The sequence below is a fragment of the Chiloscyllium plagiosum genome, unplaced genomic scaffold (genome assembly GCF_037043375.1).
Source record: "Chiloscyllium plagiosum isolate Xiang-an unplaced genomic scaffold, Cpla_swu_hap1 HiC_scaffold_11, whole genome shotgun sequence".
Taxonomy (NCBI): Eukaryota; Metazoa; Chordata; class Chondrichthyes; order Orectolobiformes; family Hemiscylliidae; genus Chiloscyllium; species Chiloscyllium plagiosum.
The window spans coordinates 51,532,681-51,546,441 of NW_028270149.1; positions in this window are offsets into that span (position 1 = coordinate 51,532,681).

The window sequence follows — 13,761 nt, forward strand, 5'->3', positions numbered from 1 at the left end:
CAGACTGGAATTGCAAACTGCTATGCCAGTTGATGCATGAATTCTTGTGTCCACCCATTGCTGGAGGCAAAATATCTGTCCCTGGTCTCCAGGAATTTGAAAGAACTATTTTATAATCGATGAGTAATACATGGGACTGCTTGCTTTGTTTCATCAGATATAATGAGCATAAATTATAATTAATTAATTTTAGAAGTTTAATTTGGCTTTACAGCTTTTGTTTTGTTTTTGGTATCCTGAAGATGGGGCAGGGATGCATGAAAATGCTTATGGGTTCTTCATGTTCATACCAATTACTTTTCTGTGAAAAATAATCAGACATATTAGATGCAAAGAGGAAAGATTTCAGAAAGGAATAATTTATAAGATTGCCATGTGAAAAGACTAGAAAGAGCAGAGTGCATGTTTTCAGTTTGATCATGGACAGAATCAAGCATTCACAATATAGAGTAAGAATATAAGTGGTGAGGACAGCATTTCAAATGATCAAGCACTTACAAAGCAGCTTGTATCAAAAATGAATAATACTGAGTATTAAAACATTGAAATACTTAATGAGAGAATAAAATCACTGTAAAATAGAGATTGAATGATTGAGAAATTGTGGTAAATAAAGAGAAAAAGGGAGATATTGGTCAAAGTAGCAAATTCAGCACAGATTGCTGATCTAAATTATAATTTGTTCCTATTTGTTATTAACAGGACATGATCATTTAAAATTAGATATAATTTAGAAACAAGATTTAAAGGAGACTGAATGAATACAGGAAGGCTCTTTAGTCTACTATTATACATCTGCCTTGCGATTAGGTGCAGGATGTCTAAGACTGAATAAAAATCAGATGACTGTGATGCATACAAGTTCTGGGAATGCTCAATCATCTGAGTGTGGGAGGTAGTAGATAATGTAGTGCTGGGGATCTTGAATAACCCCAAATTATCCTTGAGGTTATCCCAGAAGAAGTGGTAGCAATTGTGGTCTGCTTGGAATGATTGCTGAATAACAAGAACATATATTATATATAGTGTTACTAATTTTTGAGAAAATCTGAGGCCAATTAACAAAGAGAAAAATAGCCCATAGGTAGTGATAGGAGAAGTTAAAATGATGGAAGAGGCTTTGAACAGCCTTTTGTAGAAAATGAAGCTAGCAATAGAATAATGGGAAGAAAGTTGTAGAGGACTAGTGATTAAAGGGTCAACACCAATGGTGAAGCAGTGAGATTGAGAGATACATTTGAGACAATGTAATGGAAGGTACATTGCAGAATGTTGCTTGAGAGGATCTAAAAAAAGGTGGAACAAACTGTGCCTTGGAGGAGTTTGAAAATAAGGATAAGGAGTTTTAGTTTGTGAAGCTGAAGTTCTGCTTTCATGTTGGATATACCCTCCATCATATTGTGTAGCACTATTCACCATGTCAATTGGGCCTGATTTCAAACAGATGTAGCAAGTCAAAACTTGACATCCATGAGACACTGTGAGCCATCAGCAGCAGTAGAATTGTACTCCAGTGCAATCTGCAAACTCATGACGTGACATATCTCCATCACCATCAAACCAAGGGAACAACCCTGGTTCAATGGCGAGTGCAGGATGGCATACAAGGAGCAGCACCAGGCAGACTTAAACAACCTAGTGAAGCTACTAAACAGGACCACCTGCATGCCAACTAGCATAAGCAGCAAGTGATCGGAATACATGATCTTACTGTCATTGACAACCAATTGAATTACCATTGCTGTATCTCCCACTATCAATATTCAGACTATTATGTGGCAGACAACCATACACGATACTCCAGCTGAGAGCTAATAAATGTCTTATACAAGTTCAGCATCACCTTCTTGCTCCTGATCTCTATGTCCCTAATAATAAACCTTAGGATTATGTATGATTTATTAACTCCTCTCTCCACCTTTGCCTCCACCTTCAATGATCTATGCAGATATATACCTGTCTCTATGCTCCTGACTCTCTTTTCGAATTGTATCTCTTTGGTTGTATTGTTTGTCAAGGTTCAACCCACCAAACCACAATACCTCACACTTCTCTTCATTGAACTTCGTCTGCCCCCTAACAGGCCACTCCACCTTCTTGTCTGTGCCCCTAAGTTCTACACTGTCCATCTCACCGTTTATCGTGATTCCAAGTCTTGTATCATCCACAAATCTTGAAATCGTCCTTAACACACCAAAATCAAGATGATTATTTTATCAGGAAAAAAAAAATCACAATATTACAATAATGCCCCCTGGGAACCTCCATTATAAACATTCCTCCCGCCTAAAAAATAGCCATAGGGATCGGTGCTGGACCAGAGTTATATTAATGACTGAGATGTGGGAAGTGAATGTATTATCACAGATGTACGTGAATAACACAAAAATAAATGGGAAGGCAAGTGGTGAGGATAGCAGAAAGAATTCACAGATGGATATATACAGGTTAAGCGAATGGACAAAAAACTGGCAGAGAGAATATATTATGGGAAAATATAAGCTTGAGCAATTGGTCTGGAAGAATAGGGGAGCTGGATACCATTTAAATGGAGAAAGACTGCAGAACGCAAAAGCACAAATGAATTTGGGGTCTTTGTGCATAAATTACAAAAATCAGGCATACAAGTTCAGTAGGTAATAAGGAAGGCAAATGAAATGTTGGACTTCAAAGGAAAATCAGTATGAAAAATAGGGAAGTCTTGCCAAAATTATACGTGTTACTATGTTGATCACACTTGGAATACTGTGAAAAATTTTGGTCTCCTTATCTAATAAACCATATACTAGCATTGGCAGAAATGCGGTCAATGTTTACTAGGTTCAACCCTGGACATGAAGGGATTTTCTTATGAGGAGAGCTTGACTAAGTTGGATATGTACTCATTGGAGTTTAGGAAAATGGGAGATCACATTATTGAAATATACAAGATTCTTGGAGTGGGGGGGGAGGGGGAGCAGCTTGATTTGTTAGATGTAGAGAGGTTGTTTCCCCTTGTGGGAGAGTCTAGGTCCAGACTTTGTAATCTCAGAATAAAGAGTCACCCATTTGTAACACAGATAAGAAGGATTTTTTTTCTCTCAGAGGATAATAAATCTATGGAATTCTTTACTGCAGAGGGCTGGTGAGGCTGGGTGGCTCAATATCTTCAAGGCTGAGACACATTTTTAATTAATAAGGAAATTGAGGGTTGTGGGGGATAAGGCAGAAAAGTGGAATTGAGGATCATCAGATCAACCATTGAACAGAAGAGCAGACTCAACTGTATAAACAGCCTAATTCTGTTTCCATGTCTTATAGCCTGGTGCTCTGAGCAAATGTTTCCAAAAGAAACTTGCATGCTGCTTGAGTCTGTTTGTGCATTGTGAAGTCATTAATAGCTGATACCACAGGATTGTCTTCTGCCTGTGGTTGAGCAGGTGCCAGGTCTACATCTGCCCTCTGAATGCCAGTGGCCTGTGGCATTTCATCATCAGTCACTGCAAGGACATGTCAGTGATGTGCTCATGAGATTCCGTTCCCAACTTAATCCGGCTAAAGTACTCAGTGATTTGAAAGTGTCTGAGTTGGTGGTGGGTGCTGGATGCAGCCTTATCAGTGCTTGCTCCGAGGGTGCTGTGGCTTCTTACTCCGTGTTAGAGAAGGAGCTGACATCCTGAAGGGGCTGGTCTCTTGTGGGCAGAAGCTGTGAGGAGGCTGCTCATGTCTGCAAAAGAAAGAGAGGGAATGAATTGTACAACAGAAATAGAAGCTTGATCATAAAAATTAAAAATAAATTCCCTCTGGTGGTTATGAGAGAGCAGCACAGTACAATGAACAGTGGCTGGGACATAGCAATTTCAGCATCATCACATGACAGGTCACGGTCCTCTCTCATGAGCTGACGGATTCTCTTCTCATATAAGGTGAGGAGAGGAATGTCAGCATCCCATCATCCACTTTGGTTCTTTTACCCCTCTAATGCGGATTGTCTTCTTTTGTAAAGAGACAAAGGGAAGGATGAAAGCTGCTGCCACAGCTGTTACTGTTGGTGTAAATGTAGGAAGGGTGGTGAGGTATCCTGAGTAAGTAGGAAGTGCAGATAGCAGGAAGGGTTAGTGGTTTGGAGGATAGGACCAGTGAGAGCCACTGAGGAAAGATACTGCATACAATACTGAGAGTGATAGACCACAAGCTTATTGTGCATTGGTGGAGTTAGAATGAGTCAGAGGTAGCAGAGAGAAAATGGCACCCAACCTTGTGGAGTGCAGAAGATCATTAACCCTCTTGTGGCATTGCTGGTTTCTCCAGACTGCTAACACAACTCTGACCTAGGTGGAACAGCAGACCAGGTTGGCAGGGTCTGATACTATGGTGTCCCCTGATGATTTTGGGTAAAGAGCACAAACCTCCTCCTGAAACCCCACCCAGAAAGACATCCAGGTCTCTTTGGCAAAGCAAGGTATCAATTTGCTGCTCACAAACATGGCCTTCAGAATTGCACAACAATGTTCTAAGGGCAGTCCCTGGCTTGCAGCATTAGAAGTGGTACGTCACTCATGTTTAAACATGACACCTGTGGCTTGAATGCCAGAAGATAGTGGCATTGTCAGGTTCCTACACTACTGCCGAGAGTGCAAATTTATGCAAGAGTGGGGGAGGAATGCCTCCTTAATGAGCTGCTCAGCAGAAAATTGAGATGGAAAAAAATACCAGGGCTCAGGAGAGACACACTGTATGGAACCCCCAAAACTGACACTTGACCAAAATATTGGAAAATTCTGTCCTTTGTTTATCGCTCTCCACAAATGTTGTGTGACCTTGAATGTTCCTGATGTTTACTAGATTTTATTTCAGATTTCCAGCATCTACAGCATTTTGATTCTGTTATCTATTTTTTTTGTTTTGCTGAATTTCACATAATTAATACAACTTTTGAAAGTTACAAACATTTCTAAGTGCTTATACCCAAATATTTTAGGAGACAAAGATCCTCTCCAATTGTTATTATTGGATTAGAATGCATTGCTAACTGCTAATGAAAGGGGTGGGGTGGATCTAAATGAAGATGCTGGGAAGCTGGAAACATGGTGGGAGGGGTGAATGAACCAAGTGGGAGCTGAAATGTCAAACTACAAAGGAAGGTTCAGAATGCAAAATTAAATCAGCATTGTAACACTGACAAGTCAGGCCTCATGCTGTCTCATGGGTTTCTACTTTTATTACATTTGCATTTTACCAATACCCATAATATTTAATGATTTAGAAAATATATTTGATCTGTTAAATTCAGTCAGTGACACACTGGAAGCTGGTGGCATCCAAGTTTACCACTTGTTGAAAGGGAATGTGCATCATTTTGAGCAGTGTGACTAAGCTGAGTCATTGTTTCTGTTGAAAATTATGATCCAAGGGGAAGGGAGCAGGAGAATGGTAGATTGATGGTGGGAATTGGCAAAGACAAGACAGCGGTGAGTTGGGGGCAGGAAATTTGAGTGGGGGCAGGTAGGTGTTGGCTGAAGGTTCAGAGAGGACACAGGATGGGTCAGGCATTGAAGTGAACAATGGCATCCCAAGCGTGGTTTTTGGGGGTAGGGAGTGATGGAGAAGTGTGGTTGGGTGCAGTGAGTGTAGACTAATATAAAATGTGGGACCTAATATAGGCAATCAGTATTATCCATATGTAGGACAAACTCAGGATGGCAGAGGGAACATTCAAGGTCATGGACAGGGGCTGGGGAGTTGGCACGGAGTAGGAGAAGGTAATTTGTTATTGTACGTTAGTCCCATCTGAGGTAGGGATATTCATATATCTTACAGGGCAGTTCAAAGCATCTAACAGAAACACGAAGGTCTGGGACCAGAAGAAGAATCTCAATGAGATGGTGGGGCAGGGTGGTTAGATGCAGAGGGGAATGATGTCATAGACATATCCATGTCAGGATGAACACAGCTCAAAGAGACAGAAGTTCTCACATCATTGTTTACCTTGTCACGCAGTTTACTTAGTAGAATACCTGTGAGTCCTGTATACCCAATTTTCCTGCAACCAGGTTAAGCCAAAGGAGAACTCTGATTGTTCAACAACTGAAGTTGCAAGGCCAGCAACACTGGAGGGGGAGAGGCTCAGGAAGCAGCCAACCAGGAAGGCTATAGAAGGTGGTGGTCTCTGGTGTGGCACCATATTTTCAGTACATGGGCAAACCACCACCAGATGTTGATGAGTCAGTGCCATGGATTACTGATGTCTGGGAAGTGGTTACTGAAATCTGCTGGATCTTGCAGTAGGGCAGAATTTGACAAAAACCCCTTGCCTGTGACGCTCAGTGACTGCAGGGATCATAGGAACAGGAGTAGGCCGTTCAGCCCCTTGAGCCTCTTCCACTACTTAATGAGACCATGGCTAGCCTGTGGCTTAACTCCACATACCTGCCTTTGGTTCATATTTCTTCATACTTTTGCTTAACAAAAATTGATCTATCTCAGCTGTAAAATGAACAACTAATCAAGCATTTACTGCTTTTTGTGAGTTCAAATCTCTCATCACCAATTACTTCCGGAGCTAATATTGCCATTAAAATAACTGGAATTTAGCACAATTTTTCACCAGTTGACTCTTTTGAAGTTGCTTGTTTGTGTATTAAAAGTTAGTTTCAATTAGAGTCACATTTGTAAAATGCTCCTAAACATTTGCAAATTGAGCAATGTCAAAACACACACCACCATTATTAGTCCTTTTAGAACATGTTCCGGAATCGGAATAGGAAGTCTAAATAGCCAGATCAAAGTATCATAGATAAGCCCTATTAGAGACTATTTGAAAACAATGTTCTTTTATTTTTTAAAACTAAACCTCTGGATGGCCTTTGCTAATGGATTTCTGTAACAGTTAATTTTAAAATAAGTTGATTATGCAACAGGCAGGAAAGGCTGACATTGTAGTACAAGAAGAGGATATGTCTGAATTAAAGCAGCACATGCAAATATCTGCAGGAAGGGGTGAAATGTTTTGTTTGTTCAAGAGCCTGCAGATTTCTATTTTAAGGCTTATAATTCAATGTTCATTAGATCATTAAATGATTGCCCCTTTCATTCTCCGTAACTGTTGTGAAATCATGTAAATTTGCACTCTTTGGAAGTGTTTGGTAAACACATCATACATTGATGATACAGCATAGAGGCAGGCCATCAGGCCCAACTAGTCTGTTTGTGTTTACAGTGTATACTCCATTCAAATCTCCTCTCATTCAATGTGTCTCGTCTCAGCCTTGCAGTATGTCTTTGTAATTCTCTTTCCCATGTGTTGTCATCTAATTTCCTTGTGAAATCACCTGAGCGACTCGTCTGGGCCACTTCCCTTGATAGAATGTGAAATTTCTAACCATTCCCCGAGTTTGGAAGTTTCTCCTGATTTCCCCAGTGAATTTTTGAAAGCCGTAGTTTTGATTCTCCCCCAGGTGGAGACATTCCCCTCACATTTCCTTGCCCCACACATCCACAATTTAGAAGACAGTTAGAAGGTCACATTTCACAGTTTCTCTTTCGAAAGAGAAAAAGGTCCCAAACTGATCAATCTTCCTGATGGTCGCAATCCTTCAGTTCTTGTGTCATCCTTCTGATTACACTTTGCACATTCCCTAGAATACCCACTTTTATTTATATAGAATGGAGACCATAACTGTGCAAAATCATCTAAGTATGGTCTAAACATGGTCTTATATAAGCTTAACGTAACTTCACTATTTTTGAATTTTACACCTCTTAAAATGAATCTCAGTGTTTTACTAGCATTTTTTAGGTGCTTTGTTGGCAAACAGTACATGCCCTTAACAATTCATTCACTAATATCCCCAAATCATTTTGTTCTTCTCCTCCATCCAGATACTTATTCCCTAAGCTACAGATAGCATTTCTGTTTTTGCAATCAAAGTGTATCAGCTCACATTTGATGGTAATAAAGTTTATTTGCCAAACAATTTCCCCTCTGCACATTTTTAAGTATGTTCATATATCGTAATCTTCCTCAGCATTAGCTGCACATTTGGTATTATATACTAATATTGAGTTCTTGTTTCTCAATTCAAATACTGGAATTTATTTAAACTATAAACTAAATTGGTGACAGTGCTTGTGCAACATTGGAGAAAAGTAGAAAACAATCTGTGTATTTTGTTAAATAAAATCGCATTGATAAAAGATTTATTGTCAGACAGGAGATAAAATCTATCAGATTTCAAGTCACATTGCACAATTCTAGTTTCAAATTTGTGCACTACTTCAACAAATAATGAAAATTACAAACTAAGTTGTTAAAATAGTTGGCACAAATAATCATAGTAGTCATTAGTACATTCATTATAAATATTGTTTGTCACTGTTTTAAACCTGGAACTCAAATATGAATTGAGATTGGCTTCATAATTTCTGCTTTTTTTATTTCTCATAGAGTTGAAGAAAAGAAATAACTGCATCTGTATGTTTGAACTTATTGGGTTTAGCACATATCCAGGGCTCAAATGAACCTATTAAATAATTTCTTACGCATTATGTTGCCAAATACCCGTTTGTCATTTTAACATGAATAATTCAATGAGTGAGGCTTAGCCAGCAGAAAATATTCATAAAATCACTTCATTATGTTCAAAGTGATCATGCATGAGTTGGAATCTCACGTACATTTTACCAAAACAAGCACTTGTGTTGCATTGTTCAATTTATGGCTTCCATTTTCATCATTCTCTTTGGAAAACTGGAATTAACAGCCACATTTTGATGGCCAAATAATGGTGAAACTGAACATTTAATAACATTTACCATCAGTTAGATTTTGTTCAGCATCCCTCAACTCAAATCATTTTTGTCAACTACTTTGTTGAATGTGTGAGCTGATCATAACACAATTAGAGAAGTAAAGCATCAGCGACCAACTGTGCATCTCCTTACCTAATAAATTTGAAAGACGAGAAATGAACAGATGGAGAATGGGGCTGAGTTAAAGTACTGAATTCAAAGTCAAATCAGGTAGAGGAAAGTAAATAATAGAGTGAAAGAAAGATTAGATTATGGGAGGGAGAAGAAAGTGATAAAAAGAAAAGTTTAAAAAAATGCTTTCAGTTAAAATTTAGACTGAGGTCTGGAACACACATTTCCTGCTGAAGCACCATTTCATACACTCATACATTCATTGCTGCTCTCATGACAGCCACTTTGCAGAAACGACATCACTCCACCTACGTTTGTGGAGCACATGAAGTCATTGATGTTTTTTGGACTAGTTTGTTGACCTCACAGCTGCAAATGTGGTGCCACTCTTGCTGCCATTGCAGGTATATGGGGTTCTCAGCTACTCCCAGATGGCCTTGAGGTATCCAAGTGTCAGTTGCCTGTGCTGAGCCAAATCTACAAATGAGTATATTGTAATCACAGTTGACCAGGATCAATAAGTAAGGAGAGGTGGGCAGCAGCTACAGTAATCTATGGGGGAACAATTGGACAGAGAATGGCAGCAGTTCGTGTTGAAAAACGTCCTCCCACTCTATCGGAATAATGGTGCTGACTTGAGGAAGTGATGTCTGTCTGAATGTTATCAAAAGATGGCACCCAGATCTTCAATCACCAGTGTTGCTGACTTCCTGTATGCTTCTACCCCCGATTGGCCGAGCCCTGTGACTCCGGAAACCTAATTGGCTGATGACCACTTAATTGCATGTGGCCTGCTGTGCTCTTTCAGTCCTGCTGTCAGGACACTCAGCACTACAGGAGATTTTTCTTTCTTAAGCTAAGTATGGAGGCAGGCTTGAAGAGTAAAAGGGACTTCCACTTCTGAGTGGGATGCAGTTTTCTATACAATGACATTTTTCAAAACTCATAATACATCAATGCATTGAGTAAATGTTGAATTTTAATGACTGATCATCAGTAAGTTCTGACCCCAACCTGGACCTTGTGTTCCAACTTTCAGGTACTATATTTAAAAGGCACCCAGCCAGTGTTTGACTGTCTGCAAGCTCAGGACCATTCGAGTTCCCCATGTTGTAATCCCCATGAAGACCTTGAGGGGACATCTGACAGAGGACCACAGGCAGGACCAAGATTCATTGACACTTCTTTGAATGTTCTGCTGCAGGATGTCAGTGAGCATAGGGATCTCCTCTTTTCATAAGTAGCAACAGGATGCTATACCGAGTGACAAAGGCTGTGTGGATGGAACTGATTTATGTGGTCAGTACCCATAGCAGTCAGAGGGGTGAGTAGATTCCATGTTAGAAGTGGATGAATGATTTCTTGCCCGCTGCTGCAGTAAGTGTCACTGTCCACTCAAATCTTCATGTCCCTAGCAATTTGACTTAACAAAGCAAGCTGCACAGGGCTGATTGGATGTCAAGCATCTCTACCACATGACTCATGTGCAATTAATTTCTGTCATTTCATTGCACCCACCCATCCACTTTGTACAACTTGTGTCACAGTGCTCCTGTTTCTGTCTCCCATTTCTCAGAGATCAGACTACAAACAGAAAAACAGCATTAACACTGAGCAGTTCTTGCACAAGCAGCTCACTGACCTTTCAACATGATGAAAAAAATGTATATAATGGCTTGCAGGGAGAATGCCTCTCACAAGTATCAAGTGTGCATACCAGGTAAAGCTTTATTGATCTCAGTCAACTCTAGCTGAGCTGGGTGGAGTTGTGGATAGTGAAGAGGATTGTCAGAGGATACAGCAGGATATAGATCAGTCAGCGTCATGGGCAGAAAAATGGCAGATGGAATTTAATCCGGACAAATGTAACGCGATGCATTTTGGAAGGTCAAGTACAGGTGGAAGTTATACAGTGAATGGGAGAACCCTTAGGAGTATTGAAATGCAGAGGAATCTGTGTGTGCACATCCAAAGATCACTGAAAATGTCAGCGCAGATAGATAACATAGTAAAAAAATGCCTATGGCACGCTTGTCTTTATTGGAAGAAGTGTTGAGTATAAGGATAGGCAAGTTATGCTGCAGTTTCACAGAACTTTAGTTAGGACATGCTTGGAACATTGCATACAATTCTGGTTACCACACTGCTAGAATGATGTGGATGTTTTGGTCAGGGTACAGAAAAGGTTTTCAAGGATGTTGTCTGTTTTTATTGATTTTAGCTATAGAAAGGTTGGATAGACCCGGTTTGTTTTCACTGGAACACAGGAGGTTGAGGAGCAACCTGATAGAAGTTTACAAGATTGCAATGGCATGGATAGCATGGAAAATATGAGGCTTTTTCCCTGGGTGGAGGGGGTCAATTACTGGGGGATATTATTCAAGGTGGGAGGGGGCACATTTTTCACACAAAGGGCAATGAGTGCCTTGACTGCATTGTCAGATGAGGTGGTGGAAACAGGCACAATAGCAGCAAAAGAAACACCTGGGCAAATACATGAAATACATAAAAGGCAAGGGAGTAGAGGGATATAGATCCTGTAAGTGATGACAGTTACAATTTGGAAGGGCAAAATGTGTTGGCACTGGCTTGGAGGGCCAAGCCAGTATAAAGGAAGTAGGGGTATACTTAAGAGGGAAATCAGGGGGCAAAAAGGGGACATGAGATAGCATTGGCAAATAGAATTAAGGAGAATCCAAAGGGTTTTTACAAATATATTAAGGACAAAAGGCGTTCCTGTGCTGGATTGTTCTTTGCTCTTTGTTTGACCAACTGGAGATGCTGTAAATCAGAGACAAAAATAGAAATTGCTGGAAAATCTCAACAGGTCTGGCATCATTTGTGGAGAAAAATCAAAGTCAACTCGACTCAAAACATTAATTCTGATTTCTCTCCACAGATGCTGCCAGACTTGCTGAGCTTTTCCAGCAATTTCTACTTTTGTTAAGCTATTTGACTGCTGAACCACTGTTCATTCAGGACTCTTTAAGAGTTAACTTCCTTCATAACACCTTCAATTCAAAATTAATGAATGCAGGAAATCACAGCTCTGGGGATTCCCATCCCTACTCATTTCTATCAATGCAGGCATAGTGGTCATGTGCCCATGTGTGTTTCTTTATGCTTCTCCCCTGCAGGAGAAGAACATGCACAATCAATGCGAGTGTGTGCAGGCAGCATGGAGTGGGGTATGGGATTGCCTGATAAAAGGCTCCTCACCCAATTTGAAGAACAGGTAACTGACCTGGCAGGAGAACAAGAGCACTATGGTTGTCCTGAAGGGGAGATTGGATATGTCCAGACCTCTGGGAGACTTCCTCCGCTTAGCTACTGCCACCTAATCATCAAGCATCAATGTCTTCATGAACCTTTGGGCAAGAATGGCACTACACAACATAAATAGATTGTTGTGTATATCTCTGCTGTCACTGCAACACAGAGCCAAGAACTGACCAGAAACAACCCCAGGCCCTTAGCCAATCCATCCCATCCTTATGGAAGACATCTCTGAGGAAGAACAGACAGTGTCCTCAGAGTCTTCCACCTCAACCTTCACCAACACAATAACATTCACTTCAGTGAGCAACTGTCCACAGTAGACATTCTGGTGGACATAGAACTGACATGAGTGTGTAGCTAGAGAAGTAAGGAACAGTTGAAGTCTCCAATGGCCAAAGGCCTGCTAGAGAATAGACTTCTGCTGAGTCCCATGCAGATGTTTAGCCTCTGGAATTGACCACAAATTAGCTAAGCTACAGTTTCCATGATTGCTGCATGGTTTGAAAGAAAGTTGCTTGATTCTCATTGTAAACATTATTCACACAGCTATGGGTTATACTTTGTCAGTGCAGATGTACTGGAGCCAAAAGATTGTATACAAAATGAAATTTTGGTTGGTAAAATATAGCAGATTGGTTTACAGATTACCAGTGATGATGGCCCTCTGGCCTGTCAACAATTATGTGGTGAGTTATCATTGATTATGTGGTCAGTTATCATAGATTATGTGATGAGTTAACATTAGTAGCTGAACAGCTTGAGGCTCTGACAAACTTACAGAGAAGCTTCTTGACCATAACCAACTTGGGAGCTCTTACTCTCTGTTCTCTGCAGTAAGCCATTTTAAGCTTGAAGTAAACCAACTCATCTTTCCTTCATCAGGAGCTGCAGCTGTGACTTTGGATTAATAGGTCAGAGACCTTTTACAAATGAACCAGCGACCCTGTACCTCTTTGCAAATCATTGGAAGCATCCAAAGAGGGACAACTGAGAAGCAGCAGCTGACCAGTTTCATAAGAATTATTTCAGCAATTCTTGTGAATAGGATCACTGAAATGGTTTCCCAGTTTCTTTCCTCTGTTCTGTCTGTGTATGTCTGTCAAGAACAGTTTGTAAGGCAATTAGGGTTTAATTAGTCAAATGAAATGCTGACAGTTCATAACTGTTTACTTATAAATAGAGTCTAACTACATGTAATAGACAGTACATTTTGTTAAGGAAAGAAACCTGGTCTATAATTTCTGTTGACTTTGTTCTAGAAAAAATGTAAATTGGGGAAAGTTTGGTTCTTACTCAATTAAATACCCCCACCCAATTTTCTAAAACCTCCAGGTGAGTTGTAATAATTCCAGACCAATTACGTGAAAACATTGTGGATATTAAATAGATGATAGTAAACAATTTCACCCAAAAGACATTAACTTTGTTTTTAATGATTTGGAGATGCCGGTGTTGGACTGGGGTGTACAAAGTTAAAAATCACACAACACCAGGTTATAGTGCAACAGGTTTAATTGGAAGCTCCCTATAGCTCAAAGTCTCCAATCCTGGCAACATCCTTGTAAGTCTTTTCTGAACCCT